We start from the raw sequence: 17455 nt of genomic DNA, 5'->3' as shown, positions 1-17455 counted from the left end.
CGGGGGTTGCAATACTAGTCTCTGATAAAACAGACTTTAAACCATCAAAGATCAAAAGAGACAAAGAAGGCCATTACATAATGGTAAAGGGATCAATTCAACAGGAAGAGCTAACTATCCTAAACATATATGCACCCAATACAGGAGCACCCAGATTCATCAAGCAAGTCCTTAGAGACTTACAAAGAGACTTAGACTCCCATACAATAATAATGGGAGACTTCAACACTCCACTGTCAACATTAGACAGATCAACGAGACAGAAAGTTAACAAGGATATCCAGGAATTGAACTCATCTCTGCAGCAAGCAGACCTAATAGACATCTATAGAACTCTCCACCCCAAATCAACAGAATATACATTCTTCTCAGCACCACATCGTACTTACTCCAAAATCGACCACGTAATTGGAAGTAAAGCACTCCTCAGCAAATGTACAAGAACAGAAATTATAACAAACTGTCTCTCAGACCACAGTGCAATCAAACTACTACTCAGGACTAAGAAACTCAATCAAAACCGCTCAACTACATGGAAACTGAACAACCTGCTCCTGAATGACTACTGGGTACATAACGAAATGAAGGCAGAAATAAAGATGTTCTTTGAAACCAATGAGAACAAAGATACAACATACCAGAATCTCTGGGACACATTTAAAGCAGTGTGTAGAGGGAAATTTATAGCACTAAATGCCCACAAGAGAAAGCAGGAAAGATCTAAAATTGACACTCTAACATCACAATTAAAAGAACTAGAGAAGCAAGAGCAAACACATTCGAAAGCTAGCAGAAGGCAAGAAATAACTAAGATCAGACCAGAACTGAAGGAGATAGAGACACAAAAAACTCTCCAAAAAATCAATGAATCCAGGAGTTGGTTTTTTGAAAAGATCAACAAAATTGACAGACCACTAGCAAGACTAATAAAGAAGAAAAGAGAGAAGAATCAAATCGACGCAATTAAAAATGATAAAGGGGATATCACCACCGACCCCACAGAAATACAAACTATCATCAGAGAATACTATAAACACCTCTACGCAAATAAACTGGAAAATCTAGAAGAAATGGATAATTTCCTGGACGCTTACACTCTTCCAAGACTAAACCAGGAAGAAGTTGAATCCCTGAATAGACCAATAGCAGGCTCTGAAATTGAGGCAATAATTAATAGCCTACCAACCAAAAAAAGTCCAGGACCAGATGGATTCACAGCTGAATTCTACCAGAGGTACAAGGAGGAGTTGGTACCATTCCTTCTGAAACTATTCCAATCAATAGAAAAAGAGGGAATCCTCCCTAACTCTTTTTATGAGGCCAACATCATCCTGATACCAAAGCCTGGCAGAGACACAACAAAAAAAGAGAATTTTAGACCAATATCCCTGATGAACATCGATGCAAAAATCCTCAATAAAATACTGGCAAACCGGATTCAGCAACACATCAAAAAGCTTATCCACCATGATCAAGTGGGCTTCATCCCTGGGATGCAAGGCTGGTTCAACATTCGCAAATCAATAAACATAATCCAGCATATAAACAGAACCAAAGACAAGAACCACATGATTATCTCAATAGATGCAGAAAAGGCTTTTGACAAAATTCAACAGCCCTTCATGCTAAAAACGCTCAATAAATTCGGTATTGATGGAACGTACCTCAAAATAATAAGAGCTATTTATGACAAACCCACAGCCAATATCATACTGAATGGGCAAAAACTGGAAAAATTCCCTTTGAAAACTGGCACAAGACAGGGATGCCCTCTCTCACCACTCCTATTCAACATAGTGTTGGAAGTTCTGGCTAAGGCAATCAGGCAAGAGAAAGAAATCAAGGGTATTCAGTTAGGAAAAGAAGAAGTCAAACTGTCACTGTTTGCAGATGACATGATTGTATATTTAGAAAACCCCATTGTCTCAGCCCAAAATCTCCTTAAGCTGATAAGCAACTTCAGCAAAGTCTCAGGATACAAAATTAATGTGCAAAAATCACAAGCATTCTTATACACCAGTAACAGACAAACAGAGAGCCAAATCAGGAATGAACTTCCATTCACAATTGCTTCAAAGAGAATCAAATACCTAGGAATCCAACTTACAAGGGATGTAAAGGACCTCTTCAAGGAGAACTACAAACCACTGCTCAGTGAAATCAAAGAGGACACAAACAAATGGAAGAACATACCATGCTCATGGATAGGAAGAATCAATATCGTGAAAATGGCCATACTGCCCAAGGTAATTTATAGATTCAATGCCATCCCCATCAAGCTACCAATGAGTTTCTTCATAGAATTGGAAAAAACTGCTTTAAAGTTCATATGGAACCAAAAAAGAGCCCGCATCTCCAAGACAATCCTAAGTCAAAAGAACAAAGCTGGAGGCATCACACTACCTGACTTCAAACTATACTACAAGGCTACAGTAACCAAAACAGCATGGTACTGGTACCAAAACAGAGATATAGACCAATGGAACAGAACAGAGTCCTCAGAAATAATACCACACATCTACAGCCATCTGATCTTTGACAAACCTGACAAAAACAAGAAATGGGGAAAGGATTCCCTATTTAATAAATGGTGCTGGGAAAATTGGCTAGCCATAAGTAGAAAGCTGAAACTGGATCCTTTCCTTACTCCTTATACGAAAATTAATTCAAGATGGATTAGAGACTTAAATGTTAGACCTAATACCATAAAAATCCTAGAGGAAAACCTAGGTAGTACCATTCAGGACATAGGCATGGGCAAAGACTTCATGTCTAAAACACCAAAAGCAACGGCAGCAAAAGCCAAAATTGACAAATGGGATCTCATTAAACTAAAGAGCTTCTGCACAGCAAAAGAAACTACCATCAGAGTGAACAGGCAACCTACAGAATGGGAGAAAATTTTTGCAATCTACTCATCTGACAAAGGGCTAATATCCAGAACCTACAAAGAACTCAAACAAATTTACAAGAAAAAAACAAACAACCCCATCAAAAAGTGGGCAAAGGATATGAACAGACATTTCTCAAAAGAAGACATTCATACAGCCAACAGACACATGAAAAAATGCTCATCATCACTGGCCATCAGAGAAATGCAAATCAAAACCACAATGAGATACCATCTCACACCAGTTAGAATGGCGATCATTAAAAAGTCAGGAAACAACAGGTGCTGGAGAGGATGTGGAGAAATAGGAACACTTTTACACTGTTGGTGGGACTGTAAACTAGTTCAACCATTATGGAAAACAGTATGGCGATTCCTCAAGGATCTAGAACTAGATGTACCATATGACCCAGCCATCCCATTACTGGGTATATACCCAAAGGATTATAAATTATGCTGCTATAAAGACACATGCACACGTATGTTTATTGCAGCACTATTCACAATAGCAAAGACTTGGAATCAACCCAAATGTCCATCAGTGACAGATTGGATTAAGAAAATGTGGCACATATACACCATGGAATACTATGCAGCCATCAAAAGGGATGAGTTTGCGTCCTTTGTAGGGACATGGATGCAGCTGGAAACCATCATTCTTAGCAAGCTATCACAGGAACAGAAAACCAAACACCGCATGTTCTCACTCATAGGTGGGAACTGAACAATGAGATCACTTGGACTCAGGAAGGGGAACATCACACACAAGGGCCTATCATGGGGAGGGGGGAGGGGGGAGGGATTGCATTGGGAGTTATACCTGATGTAAATGATGAGTTGATGGGTGCAGCACACCAACATGGCACAAGTATACATATGTAACAAACCTGCACGTTATGCACATGTACCCTACAACTTAAAGTATAATAATAATAAAAAAAAAAAAAAAAAAAAAAAAAAAAAAAAAAAAAAAAAAAAAAAAAGAAAACTGTATTTCCCATCACCTCTGCCCCTCCTCAAAATAAACCAAAAAATATACAATACCTCATGTATTTAAAAAAATAAATTATGCATATAAATAAGTATAAATAAAATAATCAGAATAGTATTTCTATATATTTATTTATCTATTTTATTTATTTATTTTTTTGAGACAGAGCTTCGCTCTTGTCGCCCAGGCTGGAGTGCAATGACACGATCTCAGCTCACCGCAACCTCCGCCTCCCAGGTACAAGCAATTCTCCTGTCTCAGCCTCCCAAGTAGCTCATATTACAGGCATGCGCCACCACACTTATTTTTTTTTGTATTTAGTAGAAACAGGGTTTCACCATGTTAGTCAGGCTGGTCGTGAACTCCTGACCTCAGGTGATATGCATGCTTCTACTTAAAAAGCTTAAAAATATTATTCTAAATTTGACCTTCTAAAATAATAAGTTGTAAAATCCAGACTTACCTGTAATTCTGTCTTCTCTAAACTGGCCAATTAACTACAGATCTAATAATTCCATGTTGAATGAACTTATCCTTAATGGTTCCAATCTCAAATGACCTGACCTAGCCTATGGATTGCCATTATGAAATGACAAGCTTCCCTCAGTACGCAAATTTGATACAAATAAAACTATATTGTGAATTTTTAACAATTTAAGGCCAAAAATAGATTAATAAGAGCAGACTCATAAGTCAGCAAATGCCCAGTAAGTACAAAAAATAACTTAATACTTCAAAATAAAGTTTAAAAAAAGTAACATTAAAATGGAAAACCAAGGTTAAATTCAAGTTTAAAATCAGAAATAAACAGAGAAATTAAATAGAAGTAATAACTAAATTGAAAAACTGGCAAAAGAACTGCTTCTATTCCTAAACGCTTGATTTATTCATTTTATTTTCAAGTACTTGAATGCCTCCTATATGCTAATAAATATTATACAGGACTTGGAAACAAATAAATTAATGGAAATGTTCACTATCCAATAACTCACAATATAGTTTCACAGGAGCCATTGTTAGAATGAAACAAAGTCCAGAAATAGATCCAACTACATACACAATTTAAAACACCAGCATTTCATAGTAGCAGAGAAAAGGATTATCTGACAAATAGTATTAAAACTGGACAACCATCTAGGGGAAAAAAGTTGCATTCCATCTTATATCTTGCATCAGTATAAATTCCAGATGGATCAAGAAAACAAGGGAGAGTCTCAAAATACAATTTCAGGGTTGAGAAGGGACCTACCTAGATGCACAACAACAACAACAAAATCACACTATCTACAGAATCAAAAAGATAAAAAGACAACCTAGGGAAAACAACTCATTTCACAAACGCAAAGCTATCTTCCTTAGTATAAGAGCTCCCACAAAGCAAAGTGAAAGGACCACAAATCCAATAGAAAGTGGGCCGAGATATGAGTGAAGAGTTCCCCAAAAAAGGAGAATAAAAAGCAAATTAAAATTATAATGAGATTCTATTTTTCATGTCTCAAGTTGGCAAAGATCAAGTCATCTGAAACCACAATGTTAGTAAACGTGTAGAAAAGCATAAATTGGTATTTCTATGTCAATTTGGCAATATTTGTTGAACTTAGTAACATATACCACTTTTGAATCAGCAATTCCTCATCTACTTAATCTTTAGTTATGGTTACACACACACACGCCCTGACAAATGTACAAAGATATTTACTACTTTTTGAATTCTAAGACATTTAAATGTGTTCAAAAAATAGATAATTTTTTTAAAGAAAGAATAAAGAGACAAATACAGACAACTCTCAAAGAGTTTTGTTCCAAAGAGGAGTGAAAAATGGGGCGATAGCTTGAAGAGATGTGGAGTCAAGTAATGATTTAAATTGGGAATTGGCAGAGCACAGTTCACACATACCATATTTAGCCAGTTGCCTGTTTTGTAAATAAAGCTTTATGAGAACACAGCCATGAGCCATGTCTGTTCATTTATGTATTGTCTATAACTGCTTTTGCACTACAAAGGTGGAGTTGAGTATGTGCAAGAGAAACAATCTTGCCCACAAAGTCTAAAATATTTTCTTTATGATCCTTAATAGAAAAATCTTGCCAATCCCTGGTTTAAATCAGTAATTCTCACAATCTAGGCCCCAGATCAACATTATCAGATCACTGGGAACTCACAGATGCAAATCTTCAAGTCTCACTCCAAAGCTAATGAAACAAACTCTGGGGTGGGGCCCAGCAATTTGTGTTTCAACAAGCCCTTTAGGTAATTCTAATAAGAACCACTGAGTTAGGAAACAGTTCTAGTACAGTTAATCCTCACTGTCTTCAACAGGTTCTTGGAAACTGTGATTTTAAGTCAAACAATGTGTAACAAAATCCATTTTTCCATAGGCTAATTGAGATAAGCAAGTTCCTATGGCATATTTATGGCCACAAAAACATCATCAAACTTCTAAATAAAGACCCCAAACACTTTGATTATTAAACACTAAAATAAATGTGAGCTGTACACACATTTAGGAAAGACTAACAAAAACAAGTAAGATAATTATTTACCCAATTCAGTTCAGTCACAAGTGGCTACAGCCTATTCTAGCAGCTCAAGGCACAAGGTGGGAACCAACCCTGGACAGGACACCATCCACTGCAAGACACACTCATACATACATGATCACTCAGACTGAGACCATTTAGACACACCGATCCGCCAACATACACATCTTTAGGATGTGGGAGGGAATTGGGGCACCCAGAAAAACCCACACAGACATGGGGAGAATGTTCAAACTCCACACAAACAGTGGCCCCAGCCAGGAATCAATTTTTTTTTCTTATCAACATTACGAACAAACAACAGTTATTCAAGGACCTGCTGTATAGCCAGGAACAGATAAGGATGCTTTGTGTTCACACATTTAAAGGGTCTTGAGGAAACTTCATGGGAGCCTAAAAGCCCTCAAGCAGACTGTCAGTGAGAACTTCAAGGAAAGTGACAGAAATGATAGTGAAAGCTGAATAAGAGGAGACCCTTGTTACATACTAGGGCAAAGTTTAACAAAACTATCACCTACATTAACATGTTAAATAAAATACATACCTGACCTAATGAATTAAGGACATTCTCCACAAGAACTTAAAGCAATTTGGCTTCTTCTAGCTGCCCTTATAATTGAGAGAACAGACAGATGAACTAAAGAATGAGCTATTCACTTTTTGAGTAGAATTTCAAGGAGAGGTAATGGACTCAGAACAATCTTTTCGGCCAGCAGAGTGTCAAATAAAAAGGGCCTCAGAGCAAAGATCCAATCTAGAGTGTGACTATAAGATCCTTTCTCAAGGTCTAAATCAGTACCTCATAGATCCTTTCAGACGAAATATTATCTAAGGATCTTAAGGGTGTTGTTCCACAGCAGCCTCACACAGAGCTTAGGGGAGGAAAGAGTTCCTCTCAAGAGACTTGTGGGTATGGCGGTACAGATTATAAACTTATACACAGGAAGTCCACAAAGTTTTTAAAGGAGTTGTATTAGCTTGGAATGAAAGGGACACGTGCTATATTTTAAAAGAGGGCCTTTGGACCCTGAAGCACTACAGGCAGGAAGCAAGCTCAGGAAGTTACTCTTACAAATACAAAGCACTTTATATGGGTGGGATGTGGGGGTAGGGAAGATAAATAATTCAGAAGATAAACCCAAAAAAAGAAGAAGCCTATGTCCCATTTAGAACAACTTCCAGGAAGCAGGACTGAGACCTAATCAAGGAACTGGTAACATGTGCCCAGTGGGGTTGCAGAATTGCTATAGATTGTGCCTACCTTGTGCGCTTCTTGAGGAGGAATGTCTACTGCAAATAACCTGTGCCTTTTCAATCTTGTAAAGTATGTGGGGGACATATAAACTGTCTCTTCATGGGTCCTCAGTTCAAGAAGAACCATATCCAATTAACCATACCCAAGAAAATTATTCTGTACCTGGACCGGATTTATATGATGAGATGCTGGACTCTGAGTTACTGTCATGATGGGATGTGAATTAGGGACCTTTGAGGAGAAGCTTAGTGTATTTTGCATGTATTTCAGATACAGGAGGGATGTGAAGTTTGGCAAAATGGCAAGCTGTGGCAATAGTATTAATAATTGTCCAGAGATGGCCATTACAATATTTCCCATCTCACATGTTTTTCTTCTACAGTGTGAACTTGCCACTCCCCCATCAAATCTGGACAGACTTCTGACACTTACAACCAGTAGAACATGGCCGAAGTTATACTGTGCAACTACCAAGGCTAAATCATAAAGATTTATGCTGAGACACACTGACACACTCACTTTCAATTCTCTACTCACCACTATGAAAGGTGACCACCCTGAAGCCACCATATTGTGAGGAAATCCAGGCCACATGTACATGCTCCAGTTAACAGCCCAGCTAACATCCCAGTCAAGAACGAGCATCAACTACCCATCATGTGAGTGAAGACACCTCCAGATGATTCCAGTCCTTTGCCTTCAAGTCACCCCTGGCTGGCAATTCTTCCCAACTCACGTCCTAGTAGCCACTGTGGAGCAAAAACAAAGTCATCCCTGGGTGTGCCCTGTCTCAATTATTGATCCATGGTATCTGTGAGCCTAATAAAGTAGTTGTTTAAAATCACTAAGTTTTGGGGAGTTTCTGTTACACAGCAATAGCAATCACTGATGGAAATAATCCAGTAGAGGGAAGAACTGAGAAGGCAAGAAAAAGAGGAAAGAAATATAATGGTAAAGCCTTTGAAGGCAAAGGGGATGAGCTCTTCTACACAACTGAATGGAGAGGCTTTAGAAGGGATGCTAAAACATTCATTGTAGAGGGGAAAAGGGCAATGTACAGAGGACAGGTGGTTGCCTGGTGAACAGGAATCAGAGACTAGAAAAGGAGATGTGGGGGGGTGGTAGGAAAGAGTTTGCTGGTTTTTGTCATAAACATTGGTAAACCATTTCTTTTTTAAACTTTATACACATTTTACCATGTGATCCCATCTTTTTAAATTCTCTAAAAAAGATTTAGTCCATTCCCTCAATAGACAAGACTCACTGATTATGTGAGTTGCTTGAAATCGTATACCACGTTGACAGCAGGGTCAGTCCTTTATCCCCTGATTTCCAAAACAGTGCACTTACACATGGCCCTTTATATTATAAAAATATTACCTAATAGCATTATATTTCATAATCATAATTTATTAAACTAAAATCACTTAGTAAGAACTAATGAGTACTCTGTTTCCAGTAACATACCAACAAGATGAGCAGAAGAATGTTCTTGGGAAGATCAAAATAAACATGCAAGCAAAGTAAACGGCCCATGGACCATTCTAACCTAGTTAACTCCTTGTAGCTATACAGAAAGGCTTCAAAATAGATAATGCTTCTCTTTGTTCTTTCCAGTACCCCTAATTTCATCAATCATTCAACCCTCAGAGTTATAAGTCACCTACCAAGAATTTATCCTTCCTTTTAGAAATAAATATTTTATCACTTTATTCAAATTTTACCAGCACAGAAGCACCCACAGATGGCTTGTCTAACCTATCATTCAGATAAAACACAGAACCAATGCACATAGAAAGAATAGTACCTAGATAGTGTGATATGTAAGAGGATACAAACAAATGACAATCTGTTGAAAAATACCTCCCAGGTTTTATTATGCCTAAAATTCTCATCCTTAGTCCTAGTGATGGAGAGCTTTGGAAAAGTCTTCACTGATCATCCAACTGTCAAATCCAAAGGTCTTTGGTTAAACCAAAGAGAACAAAATATTAACAGTGGTTATTTCCACATAGGGAAAGTATAAGCAATTTTCTTCTGTTTTTATAGATTTCATATTAGCAAAAACACTAGTACATATTTTTAAGACCATTTATTGGATCTGATTCTTCTCATTTCTTGCCAATGACCAACAGGTTGATCATTCCACCTCCTAACCTATCCACTAATTTGCCTCTCTCATACTAACTGTTTTTTCTTTGTCTCCTTTACCCATTTCTCTCCTTTCACCCACCTGCTAATTATGCACAATCCCCAAGGCTCAATCTCAGGTCCACTACTCTTTTCTCTTAAGTACCACAGCACCAGCCTTAATTTCGCTAACAAATTCTAGTCATATGTCCCACTGTAGGCTATCAATTTTCACTTGCCCATCCCACGGCCACCGCAAACTCAACATATCCACAATATAGGCTCAACTGTCTACATCCCCTCTACCAGCTACTAATACTGCCATAACTATTTTTGTTACTAACTGCCATTAATCAAATGGCAGTTTCTTTGTCATTAACTGAGTAACTTTGGACACATTTTAAGTCTCTCTGGTCTGAGTCCTAATATACAAAGTATATAGACTGACTTAGATGTTCTAAGCTGTCTTGGAGTTCCAACACTCTTTGATTTCCTCTGTCACTGAAGAGCAAACCTTCAAGGTAAGGTAATCTTTAATCACTCTTCTCCCGTCCATTCTCCCTTTTTATTCAATCCATAATAATGTCTTGTGACATCTCTGCAATCTGACTTATTTCTACTAAGTCCAAGTCCTCATTACTTCAGGGCTCAATTATTTTCCTACCTCTCTCTACCACTTCTCTTTCCAATTCATGTGAGATCTAGCACTGGTGCTGCTTTGATTTTCCTAAAATATTTATTTCAGCAAACTCTTTCTCAATTCAAAACTTTTAAAGCTTCTCCGTATCTACAGGTCAAAGTACATTCTTCTCATCCTAGCATTTAAAGACATCCATAATCAAATTCCAACTACATTTTTAACACAATTTCTTACTACTCTTTCACACAAACCTTCATTTCAGTCAAGTTGTTTATGTACTGCTCTCTGAACATATCATACATATATACATATTTTGCCTTTGCTTACCCCCTCTACCAGTTCCTTCCTATTATACAAAATCTCTGCTCAACTCGAAGTGGTCTCAAATATCTGTAACTTTTATTATTTAGCTTATCTGCCCAATTATACTGTAAGTCCTTAGGGAAAGGAACCTCTTTTGTATTTCTTTGTTTCTCTTTTGGATACAGCCAAGTACCTTTTACATTGCAAATATTAACAAATATTTGTTTGGTGACTACAGTTCCTTATCACACAATCAACATGTATTATTTCTTGAATGCTGCCCACGTGCTCTCCATTGTGTGTGTGTGTGTTTTTTTTTTTTTAATCTAAGGTACTGTTCCTCAAAGAATACACAATCAACTTGAAAAGATATGGCTAACACTAGGGAAATAACTATCATAAACAACTAAAGCATGGCATATAATTAAACCATGTGAAGATGTTCTAAGACTAAAGAGCTACAGAAATAGAGGGAAAAAAGAGGGATGGAGAACATAAGCAAAAATTAAAGGATAGAAGAAACATATAGCTTGTTACTAGAAAGTGTGGAAATCAGCTTATAAGCTGAAGGATTAGAGATCCTTAGACAAAAGACTAAATAAATAGGGCAGGGATTGATAATAGACTATCTTAAAAGACAGGAAAATTTAATAAATAGAAAATGGTAAGCCACTGAAGATTTTGGGGCAAGGGAATACTATAATAAGGAGTATTAGAGTGGAATCTCTATTGAGGATAAACGAAAGAGACACTGAATTCTCATAAGTTCAAATGACTTTCAATATTCGAGGCTCAGGAAATGTGTCCTGGGATTCACACAGTAAAGGAGGGAAAGCAGAGATACGAGAAAGAAAGGAAATATGGACATTTTGAATGGGAATAAGACGTAAATGAAAAAAGTAGTTTAAAGATGATGCCTAATTTAAAGCCTACATGATTAGAAGAAAATTAAGAGGTAGAAAATGGTAACTTTCACTTTGGGCATTCTGAGTTTAAGGAGATGAGCAGAAATAGAAGCAGAAGACCAGTACAGGAAAAATCAGGAAGTGACTAGTACAACAAGTTAGCAATAGGATTAGTTTTAAAATCAAAGAACCGGGCAGAAGTTATAAACATATTACACAGGAGATGAAATATATTAAGCCATGATCAGCTGATACTAGCTTTATATCAATAATTTTATCAGAAAAGCAAACTAAAAGCTAAGGCAGAGGTTTCCAAACCCATTCAGGGAGCCCTGAGTCTTAGCAAATTTTTCAGGACACCTCTAGGCCAAAAGAAATAGGTTCGAACAACTTACTTAGTAGTTATGTCCTTACAACTTAGTGTCTCTTGAGCACTGTAGAACTTATCAAACCTTAGAATCAAATTGGACAATACCACACAGTCATTTCCTGTTCTACATTCATTTTCATGTACTAGTTGCTTTTTATCAGAGCAACCTCTGAAAATACATCTTTACAAAGACATGACACTGTGGAAACGGATGTAGGTAGCTAATGTTGAAACCATGAACTACCTCAAAACAAAAGTTCAAGCCTAAGGCGCTCTGGGCACCTTGGCACACAGTTTGGGAAACTGGTAGCTAAGAGGAGGGGTCTAAAAGGGAGTGGGGAAGGGTGAGAAATGTAATGGGGGAGGAGCAAAAGAAAGTTCTTAGCACAGTTAACCACAAGGGGGCAGCACAATAATTGCTAGGGGCAACACAATGGGGGTTTAAGCAGAGAGACAAAAGTCAAACCTGGCCGGGCGCGGTGGCTCAAGCCTGTAATCCCAGCACTTTGGGAGGCCGAGACGGGCGGATCACGAGGTCAGGAGATCGAGACCATCCTGGCTAACATGGTGAAACCCCGTCTCTACTAAAAATACAAAAAACTAGCCGGGCGAGGGGGCGGGCGCCTGTAGTCCCAGCTACTCCGGAGGCTGAGGCAGGAGAATGGCGTGAACCCGGGAGGCGGAGCTTGCAGTGAGCTGAGACCTGGCCACTGCACTCCAGCCTGGGCGACAGAGCGAGACTCCGTCTCAAAAAAAAAAAAAAAAAAAAAGTCAAACCTTTCCATACAAAGGCTACAATACCCCCTCACCAGCTTAAGACCTTAAAGTCCTTTATCTCTTTATACTAGAAAGGAAGAAACAAGAAACACTAGTTACTGGCAGATCACCTTATGCAGTCATTCTGGCCTTCTCTGAATCTCCTTTGCCTCCCAGCCACGATAGTAGCCAAGACTTTTATGAGAGCCAAGCAATTTACCACTTGGCATGTGTCTTACCCAGTTCTCACAACAATCTGATAAGAAAGTGCAGCTAAAAGAGTAATACAACTCTTTTTTTCTTTCTTTCTTTTTCTTTTAGACAGAGTCTCACTCTGTTGCCCAGGCTGGAGTGCAGTGGTGCCATCTCGGCTCACTGCAACCACCAACTCTCAGGTTCAAGCAATTCTCCTGTCTCAGCCCCCCGAGCAGCTGGGATTACAGGTGTGCACCATCACACCTGGCTAATTTTTGTATTTTTAGTAGAGATGGGCTTTCACCATGTTGGCCAGGCTGGTCTCGAGCTCCCGACCTCAAGTGATCCTCCTTCCTCAGCCTCCCAAAGTGCTGGGATTACAGGCGTGAGCCACCATGCCCGGCCGCAAATAATACAACTCTTAAGTGGCAAGAACACCAGGATTCAAATCCAGATCTCACTCCAAAGCCAATGCACTTTTCTATTCTGCCTCAAAAGCATCCCACCTTTCAGCAATAGCCAGGTGAAGCAAAGAAACAATGTCATATTCCTTTCCCGTATCTGAGACACCTGTCTCAAATCACCAAAGGCACACACACAAAAAAAACCCTAATGAGTCCCTAAAACATGCTATAAATTGCAAATACAGGATATTCAGTCAGAGCAAAAACAAGCATGGTGTGCTCTTCTAGCCAGCAAGTACTGCAGTTTTCCTATTCAGGTAAATACATGTACTATTAAGGCAAGTGCCGGATACATCCAATCTGTACATACATTACACACCAACAGACAAATGCATGTACAAGCAAATAATTCTCACACTTAAAGTGGTATACGGTGAGGCGGATGGGGGAAGGGAGGCCAAAAATTGATTATTCATCTTCAAATGTTCTGGGTGTTATATCAAAATACAGGTTGAACATCCCTAATCTGAAAAGCTCCAAAATCTGAAACATTTTGAGCACCAACATGATGCCACAAGGGGAAAATTCCCTGCATAAGTACTTAATACAAACTTTGTTTCATGCACAGATGTAAAAATATTGCAAATGACTTAGTGGCTGTGTGAATAAGGTGTATATGAAACATGAATTTCGTATTTACAGTTGGGTCCCATCCTTGACATAGCTCATTTTGTATATGCAAACATTCCAAAATTAAAAAAAAAAAAATCCAAAACACTTCTGGTCCCAAGCATTCTGGAGAAGGGATACAAAATATTTATTTGCAGTAGCCCAACTCACTGTAAAAACTTATTATGAAACCAAGAGCAATCATCTCCCTTATTCCCACTTCTAGTTTCCTTCTCCATACTAAGCCGCTACTATCCTTTCATTCAGAGAAATGGAGTTTCTCCTGACAGATTAGTATTTACCGGAAAACAAACTGGGTAAATTCAACCGACACAACAAGCTTAGGCAGATAAAACCATCACGAAGCATTCAGTGTGGTAGCAGAAACCCCAGCAAGAATAGCTAACGTGTTCTCACAAAAGCTATCTCTTATTGGTTGGAAATATTCCTCTTTGAAGGATTAAGAACCTCTGGCTGTTTAAGAAGAAAGGGTAATGGACAACGTTTTACATTTCTCTGCAAAGTCATGTTATGTGTAAAGCCAACAAAAAAAAAAATGTTTCTTAAAGGATCCAAGACGAACAAAACACCCCAAAATTACTCTCGCATATCGACATTAAAAGTTTAGCACTGACATTTTCAGAGTAAGCAAAAATGAGCCCTGCCTGTCTTCACACGCTTCCAGCCTTCCTACGCACGCACTCCCAGCTCGCGACACCTTCTTCGCCTTTACTGCAGCGATAAAGGACAGCACACCCACCGTCGCGGGAGGAGGAGGAAGAGCCTCTTTTTCTGCAGAAGAGAAACAGCTCACATCTTGTTCCTGTTGCCTTCTTCTGAAACCTAAAAAAAACCAAAAAAGCAGCAGTTACTACTACCACATAAGTCCAGGAGAAACAGATGCTTTCTCTAGGCTGTTTAAGTGTCTAGAAAATTTTAAAAAGGAATAAGGAGGTGGGGGGTGCGGGAATTACAAGACACAAACGGAAGCAAATATCACTAGCAAGACTCGTTCTAGGTGTCGTCTTAAAGAGGAAGATTTTTCTGGCTCAGAAGTTTGCTGCCACTAGCAGGGGGGAGGCGGGATCAGAAGGTAAGAAGGGGGTGGAGAGACAACTGCTGCCCCCCACCCAGAAGCCAGGCAGAGATAACACCCACCAGTTACACAGATGGGGCGACCAGAGTGCGCCCTTGAGCCCGCAGGGGCGGCTCCTACCCGGCGGGCCAAGGTCTGCGAAGCCCCGAGGCGGGCACGGCTCTGAGCGACCTCCAGGCTGGGCCCTCGGGGGCCCTCCAGGGTGGGCTCAGCTCCCACTCACATCCCTCCGCGGCGAGGACCAGGCCTCTCCCTGAGCCGCGGCAGCCCTCAGCCCCGACGCGCGCCGCAAGCCCGGGCCGAGGGGCCCGAGCGGCCGAGAGGCCGAAGTGACGACGAGAACACCCGAGCGAGCCGAGAGCCGGCCCAGCCTGTCAGCGCTGAGGGAGGCCGTTAGAGGCGTCCGCTGCTGCCCCCTTCTGCTCCTCTTCCTCTCTCCTTCCTGCAGCCCCACACCACTCCCACTTCGGGCAGCCGGGAAGCCCGTCACAGTTGTCTCCACCCTCTCCTGGGCCAAACCGTCTTCTCAACGCCGCGGGCGACACTGACTTGGTCGCCCTATTAGCTTCGAACTCAGCCTCCAGGTTGGCCTGCAGTCTCCCCGACTGGCAGGAGACTGGGCCGGATAGACGCTGGGGGAGAGCCGGACGCGTGTTCCGCAGTGCGCGTGCGCCCCTCGGTGCTGGCCGCGGGACCTGCGGGCGCGGGCCACGCAGGGCGGCGGCTTCTCGGGAAGCCGGCGGGCGTGCGTGGAGATTCCTGGGACTGCCCCTGGGCGTGAGCGCGCAACGAAGTTAAGGCGGCGGCGCCGCCTCGCAAAACACTGGTGCCTGGCTGGAGCTAGGTGCCAGCGCTGGGCCCGGGCTTCACTAGATGGGCGGGTGTGTGTGTGTGGCCGCCGCCCGCCAGGGAAGCGGCCGGGAGTGAGTCAGCCTGACTGGCGCCCGCCCCTCCAGAACACAGCCCGCACCGGAGGAGGCCGGGCTGCCTCCGCACGGAGACTCCCCTCCCGCACACTTGTCCGCTTTCTGCTTTTCCTTCCACTTCCCGGGTACAGCAGACCTGTACTTCCCCAGTCCAGGCTGCTAGGCGGAGGGGAAGTGGCGCCGGGGGCCGGGGACAACAAGCTTACACGCGCTGTTTCGTGGCAATGCGACCTCCAGCGCCTGACTCCGATCAGGCACCTGGCTGGAAAGGGGTGAAGGTGGGATGAAGCGCCCAGCTGTCTGCGGGTTGGCGACAAGGCCTAGCGAATGTTTCTCCTAGAGGAGAAATAACTTTACCGGCGTAGCCTGGTGTAGCCCAGGAGAGGGTGGAGACAATGGCTGTGACGGGCTTCCCGGCTGCCAAAGGACCTTATTCATTTATTCAGATATTTACCGAGTGTCTACTAGGTGCCAGGCTGTAAGTCCCCAAAGATACTAAGTGAACACTACCCCACACACTCCTTGCCCTACTGGATTGTATTCTGATGGAAGCGACAAAATAACAAACAACGCTTTAAATGCATAATGTGCGGGGTGTGTAATTGCCACTAAGAAAATGCGTAATTTTCTGCTGCCATATACATAATAACAAAGAAAAGGAGTAGAAAGTGAAGCGGGGCTGTGCTGTTTCATGGTGGCCAGGAATGATTTCCTAGAATAAATGACATTTGAGCAGAGATCTAAAGGATGAGAATGAACCAGTCCCATGACTATCTGGGAAAACAATTTCAGGCAGAGGGACTCCTGAAAGCAAAGACCTTGAGAAGGGAATGTGTTTGGCAGGTTCAAGGATCAGGAAAGAGATCACTGTGGCTGGAGGACACTGAAGGGGAGGGGGCAGTGGTAAGAAGTGAGGCCAAAGAAGTAGCCTGGCAACAGATCGTGTAGGGCTTTTTTCAAGTATTAGCCCTCTTTCTGTCAACCTAAATGAAGTGACGCATTCATAGCTCCTGTTTCCCCATACACAAGTGATGCTGCTATTCAGGTCTGTCTTGTACTTACTGGTTTCTTTAAACCTCACCAAAGCAACTCCTGCATTTCTTCTTACATAAGACCCATTGCAAAAGGTCTTTAAGCAAATGATAGCAGCATAGGAAATGACTTGAATTCACCCTGACTCTTTTAAAGTAAATAATGAACTAGAGCTGTGTAAGAGGGAGGGATTTACAGGAAAATTGCATTCCTACGGCAACTGCTTCATAGGCAATATATGGGCAAAGTTAATTAGAATTTCTAATTATTAATTGTGACTCAGTGGCTTAGAATATCAAGGCTGCAATTACAAACAAAGACTACCAAAAGAGTTCTTTTTATTTTCCTGCAA

General features: G+C 41.0%; 1 protein-coding gene across 4 annotated transcripts in view; it reads right to left on the bottom strand.

The window, feature by feature from the left end:
- The window catches only part of LOC105491847 (Janus kinase 2), a 162034-nt gene extending 146242 nt beyond the window's left edge, over positions 1–15792 (bottom strand). The window contains exons 1-2 of one of the 4 annotated variants that reach the window (XM_011758564.2): positions 15208–15792; positions 14810–14892 (exon numbers count right to left, since the gene is read on the bottom strand). The gene's annotated coding sequence lies outside the window, so the exon portion shown is untranslated. Of the gene's footprint in view, positions 1–14684; positions 14893–15207 lie in introns of those variants that run through there. The other 3 variants (XM_024796070.2, XM_011758566.3, XM_011758565.3) reach the window with 3 other exon arrangements.
- Between the last annotated feature and the right edge of the window lie 1663 nt (positions 15793–17455).

This window comes from Macaca nemestrina, chromosome 14 (assembly GCF_043159975.1).
Source record: "Macaca nemestrina isolate mMacNem1 chromosome 14, mMacNem.hap1, whole genome shotgun sequence".
Classification (NCBI taxonomy): Eukaryota; Metazoa; Chordata; class Mammalia; order Primates; family Cercopithecidae; genus Macaca; species Macaca nemestrina.
Note: the sequence above shows the minus strand (reverse complement) of the source record. Positions and strands in the feature narration are given on the sequence as shown.